The sequence below is a fragment of the Triticum aestivum genome, chromosome 7B (genome assembly GCF_018294505.1).
Source record: "Triticum aestivum cultivar Chinese Spring chromosome 7B, IWGSC CS RefSeq v2.1, whole genome shotgun sequence".
NCBI classification, from domain to species: domain Eukaryota; kingdom Viridiplantae; phylum Streptophyta; class Magnoliopsida; order Poales; family Poaceae; genus Triticum; species Triticum aestivum.
Window position 1 is genome coordinate 365,412,980 of NC_057813.1, and position 18,789 is coordinate 365,431,768.

The following is an 18,789-nucleotide window of genomic DNA, read 5'->3' on the forward strand; positions in this document are numbered from 1 at the left end:
GTACGGTGGCTAAGGTTATTGCTTAGCCATTACGGGACAAGATGCATTTAATGCGCCCCTTAGGTGTCTCCCTCACTTTACCGCCGCCTCGTCCTACTTCGACACGCGCCCGGGCCAGCGAGGCGGTCAACGCCATGTAGGCAGGCATGCCGCTGAGGTGGTGCAGTGGTAGGGCCTTCATGAAGATTTGGATGCCTCCACGTAGGCATGTGCTGAGTTTGCTTGGAAGCCTCACATCGACACGCAGGTCCCTGCCTAGCTGGTGAGCTAGCAGCTGCATGGGAGTGGTGGTAGAAACTTGGCGGGTGCGGGCCTGGCTATGGCCCTGCGGATGTCCTCGGCAAGGGCCTTGCCGGGGCCCCGACAAGGGTCTTTCCGTGGCGTCGTGGCCATCCCCGGCAAGGATCTTGCCGGGGGTCTCGTGGGTTTCCTTGGTGAGGATCTTGCCGAGGTTCGTCATCTTCTAATCCTCATCTGATTTGGAGTGTTTCTTGTCTTCACAAAGATTTGCATGCCATCACGGAGGCGCCTCCTAAGCCTTGGTCCCAACGTGGTTGGTGGTGTTGGAAAACCTAGGGCTCAAGGGCGGCGTGCTCCGCTGGTGTTGGGTATGCTGCCCCGACCGCCCCGGCAAGGGTCTTGCTGGGGGAACCCACCTCGCCTTCCTGCTCTTTATGTCTCTGTCTTGGCGTTGTTTTGACCACCTTGCGGTTTTGGCTCCTCCCTCTGCCCTGCTAAGCGTGGCCGTGGGCGCGGCTCTGACTGCCCGTGCACAAGTAAGGGGTACAAAGGAGTGCCCCTACTTTAGTACACCGACGGGAGCCCCCGGGTCTGGGCCATACATAGGCGCAACACGTTGTTGGGCCAGGCCCAAAACGGTGCGCGGGCAGGCGGGGCTGATTTTATTGAGGTGATTTTTTCCGCCCGCTGCGCTTCCCCACGATCCGCGTTGAACGCGTGATGTGGGGATCATGCGCGGGGGTGATCGAAGCATGCTTGCGTCATCTTGTGGTCAACATAAAGAGGCGGCTTGCGTGTCCCTTCGAGACCGCAGGGCCGCTGCTCATTTACTCTCTTTGCCTAGGAACCATCGTTCCACGCTTCCATTACGCCCGCCCCTTGTGACACATACGCCGCATGCACGGTGCAGGGCGAGTGACAGGCGCGCAGAATATGGGAAGACGTGCGTGCGTGGGTCGATACCCACGCGCCTTCAATTGGGCGGGGAGGGCGGTCGACGGCCTTGCCCGCTGTCACCTTAATGAGCTGGATTGGCTGAGAGGGGCGGCCGAGCCCTGACCCCGCCCCTTCATAAGGAGGGGAGCGGGAGGGATGGCACTCCCCAGTCCTTTGCCATCCGCCTCTTCCCATCCTTGCTTCTTCCTCCCTTCTGCCATGGCGAGAGGGTGTGCTGATGCTTCGACGATGGCGGCGAGGGTCTCTGCTCGACAATGCGCCACTCCTTCCCAGGAGCCCATGGCGACGGAGCCGGCCGCGAGGGGAAGGGGGAGGGGGTGAGGCCGAGGCCACCGTGGCGCTCGAGGAAGAGGAGGACGGGGCAGTGCATCGGCCTCGCCTCCGCCAGCGGTCCTTCCCCCAATGGAGGGCCACGTCAGGGATCAACCCCGCAAGTTCTTCATCAGGCTGCGCTAGCCGGTGCGCTGTTGTCTTTGTCTCCCATCTCCATTCTCTCGGGAGATGGAGCTCGACCCGCCACAGGCGCTGAGGCTGCACATGAGGGGCTGCGGGAATAGTGGCACATGGGCCGACATTGATTTCCCGACCACTCACGTCATGTATCTTCGCCGCGGGTGGAAAACCTTTGGTCGCATCCACAGCCTGACGGCGGGGCTCATTCTCTACTTCAAGTTAATGGAGAATGGCCTCCTCTCCATCATGGTCTTCAGCGATTTCGGAACTCGCCTGAAGTGCTGCGTGGAGAGCTCCTCGGATGACGAAGACTCGTCCTCAAGCAAGAGTGATGAGGAGGACAGCGGCAGCGACGACGAGGGTAGCAGGCAAGGGGATGACGGGACCGACTAGGTGTCAGATCCGCCGCCCCGGGGCGGTACCGGCAGCAGGAGCATCTGCACCGGGCCCCTTCTCCTAGTGGATCCGGCTTGTCGGATTTCGGGTTCCGGCAGGCCCTTGAGGTTCGGACTCTGGGGTGCGCGCGAAGATCTCTCCCCTACCGACTCATGTCTCGAAGCCTCGCATGGAATCTAGGCTAGAAAGATGAACACACAGGGGACACGAGGTTTATACTGGTTCATGCCACCATTGTGGTGTAATACCCTACTCCAATGTGTGGTGTGGTGGATTGCCTCAAGGGCTGATGATGAACAATACAAAGGAAGAACAGCCTCGCGAGGGGTGTTCTTGAGCTGGTGCGATGAACTGCTTTGGTGAGTTCAGTCGCCTCTCTCTCTAGTCTACCGAAAATCTCGATCCGCCCACTCTGTGGTGGCTAGCTCTATTTATAGAGGGAGGCCCTGGGCCTCTTCCCAAATAATGAGCGGGAAGGGCGCCAACAATTGGCCATTTTGAAGGGGAACATCTAGTACACTTATCCTGACTAAAGTTGGTCTTCGACTGCCAAAGACTCTAACGGTGACGCCGTCCTGGGCTCCATGGTGACCTCCATCCTACGGTTCCGCTAGTCTTGGTCTTGTTGCACCGAAACGGTAACCTTTGCCTGATGCCTTGGCCTGTGCTTGCCCCCTTTGCACTGAAGGGGAAACCAGGACACTGCACAGGCCGACGCCCGCCTGGCGCCCGCCTGGTCTCGATCGTCATGGCTTGCGTCACGGGTACCTCGCGAGGTACCCTGCCTTGATCTCTCCGCCTCCTCGCGAGCCCGCCTGATGAGGCTGCTCCTGAGGAAGCTTCCTGTCATCCGCCCCGCAAGGCTTGGCCCCTCGCGAGGGTCTTGAGCTTGAGCTGATGAAGCCGGGCTGCAATGGGCCTCCGCTTGAGCCACGCCGCAGGCCGCAGGCAGGCAAGTCTGGGGACCCCCGTTCCCAGAACGTCGACAGTAGCCCCCGGGCCCAAGGCGTGCCCGGACTTGGCTTAGCAGAGAAGCGAAGGGGAAAGTGCGAAGTGCCGCAGGCTCCAATATCCTGTGGCCTTGGGCGCCGCGTGGCGACTGATTGGACGTGGGCGTCTTCGCTTCCCCACGACGCCTCGTCAACTGCACGACTTGACAAGTCCCTACATGCAAAAATGGGTCATGATTACCTGCGATCGTGGATGCCGATGGTTGGCCTCCTCCGGCTATAAGTACGGAACGACATGGGCCCTTCCAGTCCATCTCCCCCTACTCCGCCTCTTCTTCTTCACCTCTCCCTCTTGGCTCACCGCGCTCCATGGCGCCCATGAAGAGGTTTTCGGCTGCGGAGAAGGGGAAGGCCCGCCGGGAGGGGCCTAACTCTCCTCCAGCCAAGCGTGGTCGGGGCCGCCAACGTAAGCATCCCGTGACTCCCGCTGAGGCTACCCGAGGCCTCGGCGGAGGCTGCTTGGTCGGTGGGGGGAGGCGCGCCATGGCCGTGTGGCCCCCCCACCCTCGATTCCATTCCGCGGAGGTGCTGCCGGAGTTCATCGTCTAGTCGGAGGATCCGACAGGTACTTGGCTTCAGCTCCCTCGCTTCTTCACCGGCGAGATGCCAGCCGGTGCCACGAGCGGGCTCTGGCTCCAGGCGGATGGCTGCAGCAGCAGGGCCTCTTGGGTGGTGCTGGAAGTTTCCGTTGCCGGGAACGTGGCGTTGACTCGCGGCTGACAGACGTTTGCCCGCGCGCGTGGTCTTGGCCAGCGATGCACTCTCCATTTCAAGTTCGACGGCGACGCCACCCTCTTCGTGAGGGTGTTTGGAGGGGATGGCCGCCGCGCTGGGTCCTGCCCCGAAGGTGACGACGACGGCCGTCCGCTCATCCTTGGCGACGGCAGCGGTAAATATGAGGTCGGGCGTGCGCCCAGCGGCGCCCGTAGCTCTTCAAGCTTCGGCGACTCTCCTTCTCACAACAGCTCCTCCAGCGGCGGCCATGACCAGCCACCGCGCTGTCGTGCTCGCTTCGAGGGGGAGGGGGATCGTCCAACTGCCGCGCCTAGGTGAAGCGTGAGGAGGAGACCACCTGAGCCCCAGAAGATGACACTGTTTGACGCAGTTTTGTACTAAAGAAGAGAGGTTAAATAAGTAATAAAAAAAGATACAGACCAACTCTTTTTCCTCTCTCTCTCTTACGTGACTAATCCCTTAATTGTCATTATTGTTATTTTTTTTGAACAAAAAGGAATTTTTCGGGAGTGCAGGTTACATAAGGAAGAGTATATGTACACACAGGGTGGACTAGTGCATGCACGAACTAGTTAATCTCTTGATTGATCTTGTACGTGGTGCATGGCAATTTTGCCTATGTAAATACATGCATGCATGAGGGCGGTAATATGTACATCGGAAATATATGCCTCGGTTATACGTGGAGGCCGCGATGACAGACATACAAATAAGCATATGAACACCTACACATATTATGGATTGATCGATATATTTTTGAGGTCTAGATGTGCACTCGAAGGTGTCGCGGCTGGTGCAAGACAAGTCGAAGCTGTTACATCAAGCATTGGTGGAGTCCAACGAGCCGAAAGGACTGCAGCATATACACCAAGGAGGCTGTGGTTAGCTAGCCTCACCGTTGTTGGAAGCTGATACAACGCAGCTCCATGGCCAGAATGAAGCAAAGACCCGACAAGTAAAAGTAAAAAAAAGGAAGATATATCACAAAAGCTATCATTTTATTGATCGATGATACAAAAGTTCACTGAGACTAATCAAACTTTTTCTAGATGAGCTAAGACAAATTATATTTAACTAAGATAGAACATATTTTTAAGTGCAGCTTTTGCAGAGCAGTCCATGATCTTTAGCCCGCTCCCTCACTCAGGAGCTTTATATGTTAGGATCGTCGCGATCTCCGAAAGTGTTCCGCTAACGGCCAGGAAGGCAGCCGCCTCCGCACGGCGTCTTGTGTATGACTCGGCCACCTGTGACGAACTCCGGACTGCATCCTCATGAGCTTCAAGATGGCAGGAGCTAGAAGTCATCATGTCAGCTAGGATGCACGTGCGCTTTTCAGCCTGTGCCGCCATCCCGGTTTCCTTCTTGCAGAGGGCCTTGTACTCCTCGGCAAGCTGCTGATGTTCGCCGGCAAGCATCCGATGTTCTTCGGCCAACTTCTTTTGTCTGTTGCAGATGGAGGCGAGGTTGGCAAGGCGCCCCTCTAGGTGCGGCCCTTCCGTCTCGAGGCGGCAAAGTCCTTGAGTGATCCCCGCATGAGCTGCATCGAGTTTCTCCAACAGAGATGACACTTGCACCGGCGCGGGTGCCGATGTGTGGGAAGTGGCAAGACCACCTTTTCCGCCCAGACGAGCCGCCACTGCTTCAAGGTGTCGAATCAGAATCTCAAGGTCTGGCGGGACCTCGTTCGCATACGGGATCTTCCACATACTTATCACGGACTCGATTTTAGTTATGGTGAGCTCCTCATTGATTGGCTGCTCCCTTAGCGCCTCTTGTATATCCTTGAGTCCTATTGAGATGTACTTTGCTGCTATTCCGGGCGGGAGAACAAGGCTTGGCGTTGAGATGTTACTCGTTGGAGGGACTTTGAGCTTCTCGAGCAGAGTGTTTTCTCTAGCAAGGATATTCTGGTGTTGCTCAATTAATACACGGAGTTCCTTTGCCTCAGGGGAATAAAAGTCTTCTAGATTATTTGATTTGCTGGAGACATCTAGAAAGGCGACAAAAAGAGAACGAGTCAAGAAAACATCCAAAGAAAATTCATGCAAGGGTGGCGGGGGGATTATACACGTACCGCAAGCAGACGTCCTTGGCTTCTTTGCAGTTATCCCAACATCTTTGTCATCGATAGCTCCCGATGACCTCTTCTTGTCCACTTCGGGGGTGCCTGTTGATGTGGTTAAAGAAGCGGGCTTGGTCACCAGGGAGGCGGGTTTTACGATGAGATCGCTCCCTGCCACAGTTGAAGAATTCGTAGCTTGATCACTCATTGCCGGGGGCGTGTGCTTCGCCACCGAACTAGACTTGGCCGGAGGTGCGGATTTGGTGGCCGGCTCATCTTTGTCCATGTTTTCCATCACCTCGTCTAGGAGTTGTTCCATACCGCTCCTCATAGGCATGAACGGCAACACGTCGTCAAGCTTGTCCTGCATGCGTACATGATATATGTAGAAGTAAGAAAAAATACATTCATGCAAGCTCTATTTCTTTTTTATTCTCTTTACCTCCAGGTTCCCTAGTGGTGGAGCGTCAGTATCAAGGGAGATGGATGTCTCGTCAGAATTCTTTGAGTTGCAGTTCGGGTAGCTACGCGTAGTCTGTGGCGCTAAGCTATGTGATTTCAGTACACGCGGCGGGGCACTTGGCAACGGCGGTGACCGACGTGTGTACTCCACGCCCTTGGAATAGTTTCCCGACTTGCTTGGAGGTGGTGGAGGAGTTGAGCCGCCTTTGCCGTTCCTGCTGCCACTCGTTGAGCCCTCAACATCTCTCGATCCATACTTCTTTGACTTGTCGCCCCGTCCCATGGTGTCCTGATGACATGAGTGAGATAACAAATACAAAGTTAGCAGGAGACAAAAGATACAAGTGTATCTACTGGACATGCACACAGAACACGCATAGTCAAGGCGAGGTATTAGCTTCAGAGAAGAAGTAACAAAGGCGTACCTCTTTCAGTTCAGATCGGATGTGTCGTGGGTGATGATCGAACTTGTGTGCTCTTGGACGCTACCCAAGGTCTTATTTTTATAGTAGCTTACATGACACATACATGGAAAGACTTGTGCTAGAGCCTTGATCGGACTGACCGGGAGCTCTGGATTACGTCCAGGATGTTGCTTCCTTATATGAAAAGTTGAAGTAAAATTGCCTTGTATACATCCGTTTGATGTGTTTGAGATTGAGTACTTCACGGAGCAATTTAATGATTATCTCTAAGAATTTTTCGGCACAGGTGAGGTGCAGGTAATGTATTTGAGATTGGGCTTATTATCATATGTACGTACCTCTTGCATGCTCGTTTAAAAAAAAGGGGTTTGCAAGTACGTGACAAGCTTGCCTTGCACTTGGTATTTATACACTATATGTACGTATTCGGGTATCTCGGCCGGCCGGCAAGCCCGCGTGTACATATCCGAATACCCGCAATACTCAAACCAGGCATATACGTGTACCTGTACATTAGCCCTCTCCTACTAGCTGGTCTTTGGTTACCTTTTTTTTGCATGCACACGTAAGGTAGCATACATGCATGTATTTTTGGTAGATTATACGCGGCAAACATGTACGCATGCGTACGTACTTGAGTATTTGCAGGCCGGCCAGCACACACACATATTTATCCAACGAAAGGCAGGCCCATCAGCTGCCGGGTAATCACATGCACGCAAGATGGTTTCCTTTCTTTTTGCAGGCTCAAATGGAGAGTTTTTAGCAGAAGGAAGGTGTAGAAGCGGCATTGGGATTTCCTAGCTTACGCATCAACTTGGGCGAGGAGCAATACACAATCGGCGAGTCTCCAAAATTTGGAAACGAATACAAAAGGAAAGGTGACCTGCCGAACGAAGCAAGAGTACGGACCAAGAAATCTCACGTTTCCTTTCCTCTACACCAGCCGGACGCCTATATATAGAGGCAAAGTCTCAACATTGAGGAGAGGCAGCAAACCCACGAGAGAAATCTCACGCCACTCATGCACGCACCCAGCAAACTCATCACGCACCCATTCATCAAGCAAGTCCACGCAACGCCACATCCATCAAGAGGCAAAACACATGCAGCCGACGCACGTTGATAGGAGATCGACGACTCGGCGTACCCTCATCCGCGCAAAGAACCTCGGTGGCGATGAACGCAATGGTCATGTTTCCGGAAGGTGAGACTAATGTCTAATTTTTTTGTCTCCTCCTTACATCCAGCATGCATGCACCACACGGAGGGCACGTGCTCGTTGCCGAAGACAGCGTTCATTCAATTCCGCCACCGGCACCGGAGAGGACTTTATCGAACAAGGAGATTACACCAACACCGCTGGAGTTTGTCCACACCGAGCCCTTCGTCTTTGCACATCGCGATCGGGTGCGGACGGAGCTTGCCAAAGACGGAGCCCAACCACGCCCTTTTACAAAGTCACCTTCCTTGGTCTTGTGAGGCAGCGCCCTTGTCTTTGGCGAACCACCAAATATGGCGTCTGACCAAGATGAGGTGCACTCTTCATGGCTTATAGGCCTCGGCGTACAGGCGGTGTGCTCCCTGTTTTAGCAGACCACCGAATACGGCGTCTAGCTGAGACAAGGCGTCAACCACGCTCCTCCATGAAGCCATCCTTCTTCAACACACCACAATGTTTCACCCTTGTCTTGGTGGACCACCGGTTACGGCGTCCAGCCGAGACGAGGCACACCCTTCGTTGCACAGGTCTCATTGTCATACAGGCGGCGTGCTCCTTGTCCTAGCAGACCACCGAATACGGCGTCTAGCTAGGACAAGGCATCAATCACGCCCCTCCATGTCATCCTTCTTCGGCCCCGCGATGTTCGCCTTTGTCTTGGTGGACCACCGAATACGGCGTCCAGCCAAGACGAGATGCACCCTTTGTTGCATACAGGTCTTATCGTCGTACAGGTGGCATGATCCTTGTCTTAGTAGACCACCGAGTACGGCGTCTAGCTGAGACGAGGCATCAACCGTGCCTCTGCATGATGTTACCTTTCTTCGGCCCCGCCGCGTGATCCTTGTTTTGGCAGACCACCGAATACGGCGTCTAGTCAAGATGATGCATCCACCACGCCCCTCTATGGCGTTTACCTCTCACGGCCTTGTAAGGCGGAGTCTTTGTCTCCGCAGACTGTCCTAACCACGGCGTCTAGTCGAGATGAGACACCAACTACACCGGCCGTGCCGATGCAAGCGTGCATTAGTTTACACTGACGACCGTCTCCACAAAAGAATACTCCCGCGAGGCAACCCCTTGCGTACCCCGACGAAGCTTCTACATCGTCAAGAAGTCTGAGCCAAGCAAGATCCATGCTACCCCAATACCGACTACATCAACGCTGTCAAGACTGACGAGGCGCGATGGCGAGGGCGGACGTGGCTAGCACAAAGCCATGTTTTGAGTGGCACGTGTACCGACGAGGACACGGGCTTTGCCGCTGCCCGCACCTACACACACCATAATCATATGCATGGAGAACGTGAAGCGAAGACGACGAAGACAACCACACGGCTTAATCGGAGGTATCTCGCGGAGCAACCCGCGGGAGTAATTAACCGGGAGCCTTCCGAGGCCCCGGGAACCAGGAGACCGCACAACGCTAGTCAGGCAGGCCGCGCTAGTAGGCCACGGAGCGCATATCGGGAATTGTATTTGTTATCCTTGAGATCAATAAAATACTGTTCCCATCTCTTTGTTTTCTTTGTGTACTACGGTACACTGGCACGCCCGCATTCTCTTTTCCCCGGCGCATGAGAGAAATCCACACTCCTTCTCTTCCCTTCTCACGGAGTGCCCATAAGATTTTTCTCGTGTCAAACAAATTGGCACGCCCAGTGGGACATGTTTCTCCTCCCATCTTCGCAATGGTGTGGTCGTCTGAATCGTTTTCGCTCGTCTCCCAACCTGCAGAGCATGCTGCATGACAAGGTGTCGGTGAGGATTTCCGCTCATCAAGATCCCTTTCATGCAGGTGGAATCTCCCGTGGCAGCAACTCGGAGCCGGTAATGATCCAGTTTGGATCGATGCCGCCCATGGTCGTCATCGAGCTTGGCGAGAAGGTCTACATGCATCAAGCTCAAGATCCTGCGCAGTTCCAAACTGTGCAGTCGAAGAAGGCACTAAGGCGGGAGGCTGCCAAGGTGAAGAAGGAGCGTCACGAGCTAATGCTTGAGGCGCGCGCCCTGTTGAAGGAGTCGACAAGGGCAGATTTGAAAGGAGATGTGGAGGCATCTCAACGCCTCCGCACCAGAGCCGCCAACAGGCGGGCTAGTGCAACGTCCCTCCACACCGCTACCACGACTGCACACTCAGAGCCGTCGAAGCCAACTCCGTGGTGCACCGAGGTAGAGCTTCTCGAGGGTTTGGAGGCCATGTCCCATAGCCTGCGTAGGCTAATGGCCAACGCTCGTTTGTCGGATAGCCCTCATCCCCTACGCAACTACAGGAGGAAGTACCACAAGGTACAATTACTCCACCAACAGATAGCTTCCCGCATCGCTTAGAGCACGATGCCGGAGGAGGATTGGTCCCTCGGCGCCATGGACCTAGCTGATAAGGTGTTCACTTACCGAAGCACCTTAACCCCTCCGTATGACTTGTTCCCTGATGATTGGGCATACGAGCCATGCAAGGTCAAGGAGCTGGTGAGACGCGCCATCATGAAGGAATTCTGGAAGCGGCGCTCACGCAAAGAGCCTGTTCTACCAGGCCCTACTGTCTCCCTCAACATTGGCGACACGCGAAGGGGTGCATGGGTGCCGTGTCTCTACAACTCGGTAGCCGACGGAAGGTCTCTCTCCAACAATAACAGGTTTTCCACCCTTCGGCATGAGGCACCCGCTCCACGGGACGATGACCTACGGCGAGAATTTCGCCAACTCCAAGAGCAAATGAACAATATCCAGAGGAGGCTCCAAGATCCAACGGCGCCAAGTGCATCGGCGTCTCAAGCTGCGGGAAGGATGAGGCGTCAAGCCCAAGTCATCGTCCTCAACATGAGCGCCAGACTTTGGCGCCTCGGCAACAACCTTCACCAACTCGACACTTCCCACAATGAAGATATCCCAACATGCCTCCACGTTGGAACCGATGGTCAAGACATCAAGACGATGAGAGGGACCCCCTACCCACTCAACAGTGGCAACCACGGGAACCTTTGCGACAGACACTTCCACCACGACCTTCGTCACCTCCCAGGCGGGGACATCAAGACGATGAGAGGGACCCTCGGCCCACTCAACAGTGGCAACCACGGGAACCTTTGCGACCGACACTTCCACCACGACCTTCGTCACCTCCTAGGCGGGGAGATCGGACACAACTGCAGGCGATGACGGACAGGACTTCATCATCCACGAGGCGCCCTGCACCAACACTCCTACGCACGCCACCGGTGCAAAGGGATGGTATCTTTCCAACGAAGAATCAGCGCAAGCGTGAGAGGCGTCGAAGAAACCGCCATCTTCTTTATAAAGAACTTGAGGACTTAGTCCTTCGACACACTCAGGTACGTTTACGACCCGATGGTGGGGTCGTTCAAGAAAATGACAGGATCAAATTTCGCATCTCCCCTGACTTGGAGCGGCATGAGCGGTATAGCTACTTGCTCAGCCGGTTGGCGCTGAAACCATGCAAGACGTCCACGAGAAGCACTGAGCAAGGGAGCAAGGCGGTTCTTTCTTCATCCCTTCCCCAGAAGAATGATGAACGGGTGAAGGCTACTGCACCGGCACCCCTACTAGAGAATCAGAAGATGTCAGCGCCGACGGCCACACCGATGGAAGGCGTCGAAGAAGCCAAGCTTACGTCCTCCTCCAACAATGAAGTAGCTTCCGAGGGTGCAACCCACGCTGCCCTCCCACAAGACACAACACTTCCCGCAGAGTTTTCTCTTGTTCCCTCTGAAAGGATGGACCAAGATGGAGAAGCTCAAGCCCAGGAGGAGGCTGAAAAAGTGAAGGAATCAACTGAGAAGAACCTTGCCATGTGTGGTACTCTTGGAGTGCAGCCAAGCGAAGGGTCAAGTAATAGATGGCGACCTCCTACCGTCACCGAGGAGTTCGACTATCCTTCTGAAGAGGAGATCATGCCGAACCCAAAGGCGGACTTCCAGAGGACCTTCCTACCGCGCCTTGGCCATGTTCATGCATGGTTCAGGGGTGCCGAAGGGGATGCCAAGACAAGCTCATCAACGTCACAAGAAGCTGCAAGATCAAGAGCCACATGTCTTCCTGTGACAACAGGGAAAGGCCCATTAGGTGGAGAGAGCACTTCACAAAATGAAGATATATACAAGCGACACTACACCGACATTACATCAAGGCTTCCTCAAGACCTTGAAGGACGACGACAAGTTGCAAACTGGCCAGGGGCCAATACAAGATTAAAATCCATCGCTGGTCAAGGTGTGACGGATGGGTTTCCCGGAGATTGAGAACGCCAAGACCACCTTGATGATGATGAAGGTTTCTTCGACTCGTCCTCCTCGCCATCGTTGGAGAGTCGTCCACACTCCCCTCGTTACCATGAACTAGCTTCATCGGTTTTGTCAGATTATGAGGGCAGTGATGAAGACCTCCACACCGCACCCGTTCGCATGGTGAATCATGGTGAAAACCTTGTGGATCAAGATCCTGCTGCCAAGTCACCCGTTGATGGCATCCATGGCCCAAGTGCTGAGAACATAGTAGCACCACAAGAAGTGTCTCTAGAAGAAGAGGTCAGAAGCCAGCGCCAGACGATTAATCAGTTGGCGTCAAAGCTTGACCAGTTTATTGAGCTCATGATAAACAACCAAAGCGTCCCTCCACAAGGCGCGCTGCAACGAGTGGTCGATCCACAAGAGGAGGAACTTCAGGTGGGCCCTCCTGCTAGGGTGCCCTTAAATGATGTGCCTCAACACGACCCCAACACACAAGCTCGGCCTTGGGTTAGCCCTGCTGGTTCTGCCAACACAGTACCACGCGCGGTTATGCTAAAGGACTACCATGACATGGTTGGGGATATGGTGGACAAGAAGTTGAAGCAAATGGCGATAGATCAAGCCCCTCGCACCTCCGAGAGTGAGCTGGAGAAGCCTTACGAGGCGTGGCATGACATGATGGCATATCCCGCAGGGTGGCACCCACCAAAGTTCCGTCAATTTGATGGAACCGGTGATGCAAGGGAGCACTTGGCATACTTCGAGGCGGCATGCGGTGACGCAGCAAACAACCCATCGCTTCTCCTTCGCCAATTTTCAGGGTCGTTAACTGGGCCCGCCTTCCATTGGTACAGTCGTTTACTGGTTGGGTCCATTGGGAGTTGGGCGGCCATGAAAGAGGTTTTCAAGAAGCACTTCGTCACCATGAAGAAGGACTTCTCCGTTGTCGAGCTGGCGCAAGTCCGACAATGATGAGACGAGTCCATTGATGACTACATCGTCCACTTCCGCAATAGTTATGTGCGTCTCGCCAGGGAGATGCACCTCGAGGATGCCATTGAGATGTGCGTCCATGGGATGCAGCAACATTGGTCACTTGAAGTCTCTCGGCGTGAGCCTAGAACTTTTAGTGCCCTCAGCACGATGGTAGCAGCCATGAAGCTTGAGTTTGAGAAATCACCGCAGATAATGGAGCTCTATAAGAATGCCAGCGCATTTGATCCCGCCAAGCGCTTGGCCTCAACGTCCAAACAAGTCAATAGCGGTAGCAGGGCGAAGGCACCAGCCGAAACAAACACCACCAAGGTCTTCTCGTCTGCACCGCAAGGCCATGTGCCCATATTGGGTGCAAGAGGCGAACAAGCTGGAGGGAGGCAACACCCGTCGATGCAGGAGCTCCTCAAGAAGCAGTACATCTTTCGTCGAGAGCTCATCAAGGACATGTTCGACCAGGTTATGGAGCATCGGGCAGAGCCTCGGAGGCCTGATCAGGTAAGGATGACAAATAATCCTTTATTTTTCCCATATCATAGGTATGTGGAACATGTCATTGAAGATTGTGTCGCGTTCAAAGAATGGCTCCAAAGAGCCATTAATGAGAGAAGGATCAACCTCGACCCAGAAGCTATCAACCCAGATTACCATGCGGTAAACATGGTGAGCATGAAGTTATCGTCTCCGCCAAGTGAAGCCATGGAGCTTGAAGAAACATGGGTGCCACTGGCCCAAGTTGAAGACCAGCTATCCAACCTCGTCCTCTCCAAGACGCAGGTATCTCCCTTTCGGCCCTAGGTGACCCCAGCCATTCCCGAAGAAGAGCCTTGGAGGATGGTGCACCGAAGGCCATACACAAGGAGGCTTCCACCCCGACATCCTTTCCCGGTTTCGCCAGAACGCGCTCCCCCAAGAATTCTAAGGCGGTTCGATCCAAGTCAACGTCGGCCTCCGCCAAGATTTGTCCCTATGTTAGAAGGAGACGAGCCTTTTCCTTGACCAGGGCGTGTGCTACCAACCTTAGCGCAGTTCTTGCCACCCGGCTGGGGGGAGGCACCGACAAAGGAGGTGGAGCAAGTTCAAGAAGGAGCCAGCTCACCCCAGTCACCAAGCATAGAGAGTTGCAGTGTCATCCATGACTACAGCGACACTCCTTCTGAAGATGTGTTTACTCCTGAAGAGCAGGCGGTCCTCCACGTCGAAGAGGCAACAAAGGAAGTGCCGTTGGAAGAGGTGAACATGAACCTGCGTGGGGGCAAGGTCCTACCTGAACCACTAAATATCAAGTCAACAAGGGTGCAGAAGCCAGCCACCCCAAAGGAGGCGCTATTGCAGGGGTAGGGATACGAACACCAAGGCCAAGGGAAGATGAAGGCACGCGATGTTGACTACAACATCATCGCCCACCTCAAGCAGATTCCAGCACTTTTGAGTGTGCATGACGCGCTCATGATGGTGCCCGACCTTCGCGAGGCCCTTATCAAGGCGCTTCAAGCCCCGGAACTCTACGAGGTGTTCATGGCGAAACACCGTCTTTGCTCCAGCCCCTTGTTCGTGAACGAGATCACGTTCGATGAAGAGTACAAGCTCATAGATGATGGTGACCACAACCGGCCACTGTATGTGGAAGGTAATATTGGTGTTGCACATCTTCGTAGGATCCTCATAGACCCAGGGTCTGCCGTGAACATTCTCCCTCTTTGGAGTTTGACGCGGGCAGGTTTTACGGTGGACGACTTGGAGGCTACTGACGTGATGATCTGCGGCTTCGACAACCAAGGGAAGCCTACGCTAGGTGCCATTACATTGAAGATCCAGATGTCAACTTTTAGTTTCAAGGTGCGGTTCTTCGTCATCGAGGCGAATACTTCCTACTCCGCCCTTCTAGGAAGACCGTGGATCTACAAGTACCGCGTCGTGCCATCCACCCTCCATCAATGAAGTTCCTCGACGCTAGCAACACACAAAAGCGCATCATCGGCAACATATCTCCTTATACTGTGCAGGAGTCTCACCATGCAGATGCGAAGTACTACTTCCCCGTTGTAGATAGCGACCAGCAGTTGGGGCGCACAACGCCCCCGGTGGATCTCTTGACCAAACCAAGTTTTGGGCCAGTAGCTGAGATGAAGCTCCCCATGATGCCGAGCTTACCCGCCGATGCAAAGGGCTCCTCCTCTTGGAGTCACAGGAGCCAAGTCCGTAGGCGATCATCTTCATCTGTGTGGTACGACTATAGCCCCTCTTCCCAATTGCAGGTAGGGATCTCTACTTCGACCTCATCTGGAACAGGATCTTCTATGCCTGGTCCGGTGACCCCATTACTGTTGAAGGCAAGATTCCCGACGTCAACACCAATCACGTTGAGGTCGGCTACAACAATTTCTCAAGAGGCTACCACTTCTTCATCAACTTTGGTGCGCCGGGAGCCCATTTATTTAACACTCGAGAGCTCTGCAGGTGCCCAGGAAGTCTCCAAGATGCTAACAGGCGGAAATGATGCGCCACCACCCATCACGCTACGGGCACGCAACCCTCGAAAGGAAGAACCTGCGCCCATACCGATTGCCGATAGAAGAAGAATAAAATAAGTGGAGGAAGTCGCAAGGGGAGCTCATGGCGTACAGCCCCCGTCGCTCTATGTCTCAGTGACTTCCCCATTGGAGGTTTGGGCAATCCCCTGTTTGTCCGGATCTGGAGTCCAGACCATTTTCTACAAAGTCCTGCAGGTAAAACAATGTGATTTTGTATTTGAATTTCCCCAAACTTGCAGTGACCCAGAGGAGGTACTAGCGACAATGAAGGCGGAGCCCAAAATGGTTCCTTTGTTGGAAAAGGCCGGGATCACTCTTGGGCAGAACAACAGGATGCCTCCGCCACCTGCCATATACGAGGAATGGTGAGACAAGCGGAAGACCTCATCAAACAAAAAGGCAAGGCTCAACCAAAGTTTGGGCTTGGCTACGACAACCCTGATGCCCCCGGCGATGAGGTGAAGCTCAGCTCCATGCCGGCACCACGAGAACCAGAAGATAAAAGGCGACCGATACCAGACGAAGACTTCTACAACCCTCGCATGCCTTTTGGGTTGAAGAATGCAGGTGCAACATACCAGCATGCCATGACATGCGTCCTTGACGATCCAATACACCATGCGATGGAATGTTGTACCTACGACGTCCCTGTCGATGAAGAGGAGGAGCTCGATGTTGGAACACGAGTCAACTGCCACACCATGTCCGTCTCATCAAGCGATGAGTCCGACACTTTGTCCGCCATTCCTCACCAACAACACTCTGCCAACGGTGAGCCAAGTGATGCCGAGGAACTTAGCTCCATATCAGCACCACAGGAGTTAGAAGACGGAGGGCAGCCCACCATCGATGATCTCGTCCAAGTCAACCTTGGAACGGACGACGACCCACGCCCCACTTTTGTTAGTGCCACGCTGACGGAAGAGGAGCGGGAGGACTACCGAAGCTTCTTAATGGAGTACCAAGACTGCTTCGCCTGGAGTTACAAGGAGATGCCAGGTTTGGACCCTCGTGTTGCCACGCACAAGTTGGCGATTGACCCACGGTTCCGTCTCATCAAGCAGCAATCACGACGGTTACGTCCAGAACTTGAAGACGATGTCATCACGGAGGTCGACAAGTTAATCACTGCAGGCTTCATCAAGGAGACGAAGTATCCACAGTGGCTCGCCAATATTGTCCCGGTGGAGAAGAAGAATGGTCAAATACGAATCTGCCAGGACTTCCGTGACCTGAATCGGGCTTGCCCAAAGGATGACTTTCCTCTACCAATCCCAGAGATCATCATCGACTCCACCACAGGCCATGGCGCACTTTCCTTCATGGATGGTTCGTCAGGCTACAACCAGATCAAGATGGATCCTGATGACGCCATTGACACCGCTTTCAGGACCCCGAAGGGAAATTTCTACTACACCGTCATGCCATTCGGACTGAAGAATGCTGGTGCAACTTAGCAGCGTGCCATGACATGTGTTCTTGGTGATTTAATCCACCATTCGGTGGAATGCTACGTTGATGACATGGTAGTCAAAACCAAGGATCGCAAGCATCATCAGGAGGATCTTCGAGTTGTCTTCGAGCGGCTACGTCAACATCAACTCAAGATGAACCCAATGAAGTGTGCCTTTGCTATTCAGTCAGGCCTGTTCCTCGGTTTTGTCGTCCGTCACCGAGGCATAGAGATCGAGCCTAAGAAGATCAAAGCCATCCTCGACATGCCTCCACCTCAAGATCTCAAAGAGTTGAGGTCATTGCAAGGGAAGCTAGCATATATCCGGCGCTTCATCTCCAACCTCTCCGGACGCATCCAACCCTTCTCGAGCCTCATGAAGAAAGGAGCCCCATTCGTGTGGGATGAAGGATGCTAACGTGGATTCAATGAAATCAAAATGTACCTCCTTAATCCACCCGTCTTGGCAGCTCCCGTAAAGGGGCGCCCACTCATCCTATACATTGCAGCGCAGCCTACTTCGATAGGCGCTCTGTTCGCCCAAAACAATGACGAGTGGAAGGATGTGGCTTGTTATTACTTGAGCCGCACCATGGTGGGGGCTGAGAGAAACTACTCTTCTATAGAGAAGTTGTGCTTGGCGCTAATCTTTGCTTTGAAGAAGCTCAGGCACTACACGTTGAAGCATGAAGTCCAGCTCGTCGCGAGGGCGGACCCCGTGAGGTACGTTTTAAGTCAGCCCGCGCTCATGGGGCGACTTGGAAAATGGGCACTTATCATGATGGAGTTTGACATCACCTTTGTGCCTCAAAAAGCAATCAAGGGTCAAGCCTTGGCGGAATTTCTCGCGACGCACCCAATTCCAGATGACTCACCTCTTGTCACGGACCTTCCTGATGAGGAGGTTTTCAACGTCAACCTCGACGCGTCGTGGGAGCTCTACTTTTATGGTGCCTCCCGCATGGATGCCGACCCCGATGGTACCCCAAGACGAAGAGCCGGTGCAGGTTTGGTGTTCAAAACGCCGCAAGGAGGGGTGATGTATCACTCATTCTCCCTCCTCAAGGAAGAATGCTCCAACAACGAAGCGGAGTACGAGGCGCTCATCTTCGGCCTCCTCTTGGCGCTCTCCATGGAGGTTCGTTCCTTGTGAGCTTATGGAGACTCTCAACTCATCATCCGTCAAGTCAACGACATCTATGAAGTTCGCAAGCCTGAACTGGTGCCGTACTATGCCGCGATCCGGAATCTAATGGAAAAATTTCAACATGTTGAAGTGCATCATGTCCCGCGAAGTAGGAATGCACCCGCTGATGCCTTGGCGAAACTAGCAGCGGCATTGGTGCTTCCAGACAATAAAACAATGCAGGTGAACATGGAAGAAAGGTGGCTACTCCCGGCTATCTTGGAGCTCATCCCAGCCGAGTACAAAGTCAATACCGTCATGACGAATGCCGTAGAGGAGGGCGAGTGGCTGCAACCCTTCCTCGACTACTTCAAGCATGGGAGCCTCCCCGATGACCCCGTCTCGAAGCGCCAACTACAACGACGACTCCCTTTCTATCTTTTTGAAGCAGGTGTCCTATACATGCAT